This window comes from Apodemus sylvaticus, chromosome 19 (assembly GCF_947179515.1).
Source record: "Apodemus sylvaticus chromosome 19, mApoSyl1.1, whole genome shotgun sequence".
In the NCBI taxonomy this organism is placed as follows: domain Eukaryota; kingdom Metazoa; phylum Chordata; class Mammalia; order Rodentia; family Muridae; genus Apodemus; species Apodemus sylvaticus.
Genome location: NC_067490.1, coordinates 21,312,098 through 21,318,729, shown reverse-complemented (window position 1 = coordinate 21,318,729; position 6,632 = coordinate 21,312,098). Strand labels below are relative to the sequence as shown.

At 41.3% G+C, this 6,632-nt stretch overlaps 1 pseudogene; it reads right to left on the bottom strand.

Annotated features, from left to right (window-relative positions):
• Window positions 1-3,055: 3,055 nt before the first annotated feature.
• On the bottom strand, window positions 3,056-4,163 carry LOC127670138 (protein crumbs homolog 1-like; annotated as a pseudogene).
• Between the last annotated feature and the right edge of the window lie 2,469 nt (window positions 4,164-6,632).

Sequence of the window (6,632 nt, the reverse complement as noted above, 5' to 3'; positions counted from 1 at the left end):
TGATCTCCTCTCCAGATATAACAGACACTAGCAGAGTAATCTGAAATAAATGTGATTATAAGCCTGAGAATTTCTATGAGGGTTGTTGTTAGTTGGCCAAAAAGAAATAAATATAAGAGAGCCTCAAAAATGTTAGGTAGGATTTTTTTAACTAATAATTCATGGACTTGATAACTTCAGACAAAATTATTACCCAATGAAAGACTTGAAATATAACAAGCATTTCTCTTTCCATAAAAGAAGAGGTATAAAAGACTTAATGAAAACAGCACACAGATGTATAGAATTAAAACCTGTCATAATCCTTCTAGTGTTGGAGAAAAGGAATTCCTACAGGAAAGAAAATTGAAAAGACCATATAAATACAAATAAACTATTATTACTATCCCTATTACAAAGCTCACTGGTTTATTAGTGCTTGTCCCAAGAGTTTATAGCTCATAGAAAAATATCCCAATTAGAGTGCTTTTCACATTGTGTATTACTATGGTTATCATGAAGAAAGACTGAATTAAAACCACTATCACAGGAAACCTTCTGGTCACAGAAAATGTACCAGTGCTCAGACAATAGTAAAATACTAAAGGCATGTAAACATTTCTAACACACTGGGTCTCATGGTGTATACTAGAAAGGAAATTAAATTTGAAAATTAAACAAATACAACTGAAGAGTATTCCCCGTGGGAAAATATAGTAGCTGCTACTAGATTCTAACAGTTTATTCCTGGAGCTGGAGACATGGTTCAATGGCTAAAAGCTCTGGCTGCTCTTGCATAGAACCCAATTCAGTTCCCAGCCTACACATGGTGGTTAGCAACCCTCTGTAGCTCCAGTTACATAGACTCTGACATCCCCTTCTGGCCTCCACTTGAACCAGACACGCATGTGGTGTGCATCTATACGTAAACTCAGGCAAAAGTTAAAATTTAAGTCTTAAATGCTAACATACATGGGAAGCGTTAAGATTGCAGTGGCATAAACTGTAAGCCACCAGCTCGGTTCAGACCCTCTATGATGACCACAGATTAATGAAGAAGAACATGGACCCTTCCAGGGAAGAGCTGAAGAAAGAAGACATGACATTACAATGATGTCATGGGGTGTTCTGAGAAGCAGAGAAATTACACTCTCTCAAGTAGGAACAAGATAAAGAGTGCAGAGAAAACAAAATTAGCATTAATTAATTAATTAATTAATTGTATTATTTATTCACTTCCCATCCTGACCGCAGTTTTCCCTCCTTCTCCTCCAAGCCCTTCCTCCTCCCCTCTCCTCCACTACTACTCAATTTCTCTTCAGAAAATTGGAGTCCTCCCATGGATATTGTCTTACTTACTCCAATGGTTACTGTCTTATTGCTTTACTTCTGTTAACAGATACCATGACACAGTACCAGTGCTCAGACAATAGTAAAATTGACAGATACCATGACACACCATGACCAAAGCAACTCTTATAAGGACAACATTTAATTGGGGCTGGCTTACATAGTCAGAGGGTGGAAGCACAGCACTGTCCAGCAGGCATGGTGCAGTAGGAGCTGAAAATTCTACATTCATCTGAAGACAGCTAGGATGAAGGTCTTGAAGCCCACACCAATGACACAGTTCCTCCAACAAGGCCACTCCTCCTCCAACAAGTCCACACCATCTAATAGTGCCACTCTCTAGACCCTGCATATTCAAACCATCACAGATATCAAAACCAGCCTTGGCTTATCAAGTTGCAGTAAGCCTACATGCATCTTCTATTGAGGCTAGGTGAGGCAGCTCAGTATGGGGAAAGGGTCCCAAAAGCTAGCAACAGAATCAGAGACAACCCCTGATCCCCTTGTTAGGAACCCTACAGGAAGACTAAGCTGCCTTTATAGATGTGCAAAAGGCCAAAGTCTCTTCCATATATACTCCCTGGTTGGCATTTCAGTTTCCATAAGCCCATTAGTTGAGCCAGATTACTTGATTTTGTAGGTTATCATATGGTTACCCCTCTGCCTCCTACAATTCTTCCTCCCCACTACCTCAGGACTCCCCAATCTTCACCTAATGTCTGTTGGTCTCTATATCTGTTTCCATCAGTTACTGAGCGAAACCTCTCAGATGATGGTTATGTAGGCTCCTACTGCATGTATAGTGCAAGATTATTAAGTGTCAGGGGTGGGCTCCCTCTCATGGCAGGGGTCTACAACAAAAGCTTTAAGGGGGCTCTACAGATGAATGGAAAAAGGAAATGTGGTGTATTTACATAAATGTTGAAATCATCAATTACATCATCATGTTTTACTATTTACGCTCATTCAAAATCACAAGCATGGCTATTATAGACCATTCTCTGAAACGTACAAGGCAGAAAAGGTTGTTGACTGATGTGATTTCTATGTAGCTTGCTGGGGAATATACAGAGCCTCATAGTTAGTCAATATTTAATAGATAATATTAATATATTACATTATGTTATGTATATAGTTTGGAAAAATAGTGTTTTTTAAAATATTTTATTTTATTATATTTATTCATTTTATATCCTTATCACATCCTAACTCTCCTTCCAGTCCTCCCTCATGGGGCCCCTTCCTCTGTTCCCATCCTTCTTTACCTCTGAGAAGTGGGTGGTTCTTCCCAGAGAACCAACCCATGCTGGCACCTCATTATTGCAAGACTAGGTACTTCCACTCCCACTGAGGCCAGACAAAACATCCCAGTTAGGAGAGCAGGATCTACACAGGCAGGCAACAGAGTCAGGATAAGCCTCCACTCCAGTTGTTGGGGGACCTGCATGAAGACCAAGCTGTACATCTGCTACATATTCTGGGGGTGGGGCAGGGCCTAGGTTCAGCCTTTATATGTTCTGTGGTTGGTAGTTCAGTCTCTGGGAGCCCAAGAGGGTTCAGGTTAGTTGACTCTGTTGGTCTTCTCATGGAATCCCTATCCCCTCTGGGTTCCTCAATCCTCCATTCCCCCCAACTCTTCTACAAGTCTTCCCATGCTGTGTTTAATGTTTGGCTGTCTCTACCTAAGTTTTTAGTCAGCTGCTCGGTGGAGCCTCACAGAGGACAGTTATCCTAGGCTCCTGTCTATGAATCCAGGCTGACAGATACAAACACAGCCTGAGGTCTGAGGCAGTTGAAGGAGGAAGGTAGGCCAGCAATGTGACCTTATACACCTTCTGAGGACAACTCTACACACACACACACACACACACACACACACACACACACACAAAGCACCAAATTGGCAGGAGTTGCTACTGCATTCATTTATGTCCATCTCACATCTACACAAGGTACCTGTGTATCCAGGCCAGAGGCAAAAAATATAGCTTTCAACAGTGTCGTCACATGTTGTATCATTGAGACAAGGCTTTGACCAACAAAGAGGCACCACTGTCTCACAGTGTGTCCCTGTGAATCCACTACTCATGCAAGTTGTTTCCTCTATCCACACATCAACCTCCATGGAGACAAGGCTGGCTGGCAAATACATCAAAGTCGACTTCACAGTGGTCGCCAAGGAATCCAGGGGCACAGTCACAGAAGTGAGCCCCAAGAGCACCCCGACTCATGGTGCCATGTAGACAAGACTGGGATCCACATTCATCAATTTCCAACTCACAGTTCTCACCGGAATCTTCTCGCGGAAAGACATATGTATCATCCCATTTCTTAGAAGCACGGAGCCTCATTCATGCAGGCACCAGAAATACTTTTATCCACTTCCAAGTCACAATGCCTGCCTTGGTATCCAGGCACACGGAAGCAGGAGGAGCCATGGATTCCATCCTAGAACACAGCCCCATTGTGCTAAGGGCTGGAAGTACACTCATTGTGATCTTTCTCACAGACCCTTCCAGCAGAGTGAATAGAGAAAGGCACGTAGGGTCTTCATAGCAGTTGCCTCCTGTTGGGCAGGCATTCCCTCCACAGGAAGTAGTGGCAGTTTCACAGGTCAGACCACTGTACCCAGGAGGATATTGGCACTGGAAGCTCCTTTCTTCTGGGGTATTCCAACAAGTGGCAATTCCTTGGCCGGGACTGGAAAAGCAAGGGTATTTTAGACTGCCACAGTCTTTGTCTGAGTTATTAGCCATGTCTAAGTAACAACTGCTGTCTAGTGGAAAACCACTGCACAAAGAATTATTTTGGCAAGAATTTAAGGGACAGCTGGTATTATTTTATTGCAAAATGGATCCTGGCACATCACTACAGGACTAGATACATCTCTCTCACTAAAGCCAGAGAAGACATTCCAGTTAGGGGAACAGGATTCACAAGCAGGCAACAGAGTCAGGGTAAGCCCCTGGTCCAGTTGTTGTGGACCCATATGAAGACCAAGCTGCATATCTGCTACATATGGGTGGCTAGGTCCAACCCTTATATGATCTTTTGTGGTGGTTCACTCTCTGGGAGGCCCAAAGAGTCCAAGCTAGTTGACTCTGTTGGTCTTCTTGTGTAGTCCCTAAGCCATCTGGTTCCTCTATCCTTCCCTCAACTATTCTGCAAGATTTCCCAAGCTCCATCTAATGTTTGACTGAGGGTCTTTGCATCTGTTTCAGTCAGCTGCTGGGTGGAGCCTCTCAGAGGACAGTTATGCTAGATTCATGCAAGCATGGTTCTTGCCCATGGGATGGATCTCAAATTGGGCCAATCCTTGATTGACTTGGCTATTACTTTAGTCTTTGATCCATCTTCGTCCCTGCACGTCTTGGAGGCAGGACACATATTGGGTTGAAGGTTTTGTGGGTGGGTTGGTGTCCTTATCCCTCCACTAGGAGTCCTTCCTGGCTACACTAGGTGCACATATCATGCTCCATATTCCCCACTGCTAGGAGTCTCAGCTACAGTCACCCTTGTAGACTTCCTGGAGGCTACCCAATCCCAGGACTCTGGCATGCCCTAGACATGCTCCCTAAGCACATTATATTCAGGAATATATGTATCTACATATACATAAATGCAAGTAACAATAATCAAAGGAAAATGATCACAAATTTGAAATATAGCAAGGAGGGATAAATCAGAAGGTTTGGAAGGAGGGACGTGAAGGGGAAATGGTGTAATTATATTATAATCTCAAAATATGGAAGAAACAATTTTGGAGAGAGAGAGAGAGAGAAAGTATTTAGTAGCATATGCTTCTCACCGATGATGCAGCAGGTACTTCATGATTTGGAGAATGAATAGAAGAGGGCAGATGAAGGGAAGAATGAATTGAGATGAGGATGGAAGACCAGAATTGATGCTTTTAAATTGTATTTTACAATTCAAGCACCTTAAAGAACAAAAGAAAATAAAAACAAAAGCCTTTCAATATTATCTTCGTGTATACATACATATATACATATATATGTATGTATTATATATATTATATATATGAATTATATATATTATATATGTGTGTGTGTATATATATATATATGTATATATTACATTTACTTCTCCAGTGCCCACCAATGACTTGCCACTGTGTGAATACCCCAGAAGATAGAGGCTTCCTGTACCAGTGTGTGTGTGTGTGTGTGTGTGTATGTATGTATGTATATGTGTGTGTATGTGTGTCTGTATGTGTGTGTATTCCATCACATATTAATAATTACATGTATGCACATATATATGCAAAAATTCTGTGATTATTAAAAAAATTAGGCAGATTTTTTTGCTGTTTTCATTTTCCTTGACACGTTTTTTTTTGAGATTATATTTTAATTACATTTCTCCCTTCCCTTTCTAATCATCCCATACACACAGATCCATTCTCTTTCAAATCCATGGCTTTTACCCATTGACTTTTATTGAAAGCATATATGTGCTTGTATATACATGCACATTCCTGAATATAAGGTGTTCTAATAAGCAATTTTGAAATACAAATGTGGGGAAATTCGCCCAAAACCTGAACAGAAACACAAATATGAGCCCTCTGACCCTCATTCACAGCCTAATGAAGGGAAACTGAGTCAGCAGCACCCCATGGCGCTCCAGGGAGCTGGGAGGAATGAGAAGCCAGCTGACATAATGAACGTATGTAGCGCTGTATAAAACAATACCATGACAGATCAAATAAGGAAGGCTTGCAGGCAATGAAAACTAAGTTTTGTGCTAATTAGAGAAGAGAACCGTAACTATGGAAAAGAAAACATTTGGTGTGAACTCCAGATTTGCAGATTAATATTTGATGTTTGGGTATAAAGTCATCATTTCTTAATACATATGTTATTACGCACAGACAAATTCAAACCTGAAAAGGACAGGGGAAGCCCATAGGAAGCTGTCAGATACTGAGTTCTAATTGCTTGCTTGCTTTCTTCAACTATAAAGCCAGGAATGCTTGCAGAAACATCTATAAATTGGAGCATGAGCCAGCTTCTACCTTCTTTCTTTCTTGCACTATGTAGAACAAGACTTCTTCCAGAAATAACTATGAATCGAAGCATGGGCCAGCACCACACAGACGTGCCCCAGAAACATTGTAATGCTCAATCATTAGTGTCTTATACATTGGAAGATGAAAACACATTAAAAAAAAAAACACACCTTATGTTGAGCTCAACCCTACTGGGACCATTTAGGACATAAATCACGACTCAATGAATAAAACAGTATTTTTCTAGGTTTGGAGATATGACCCTGTGGTTAAG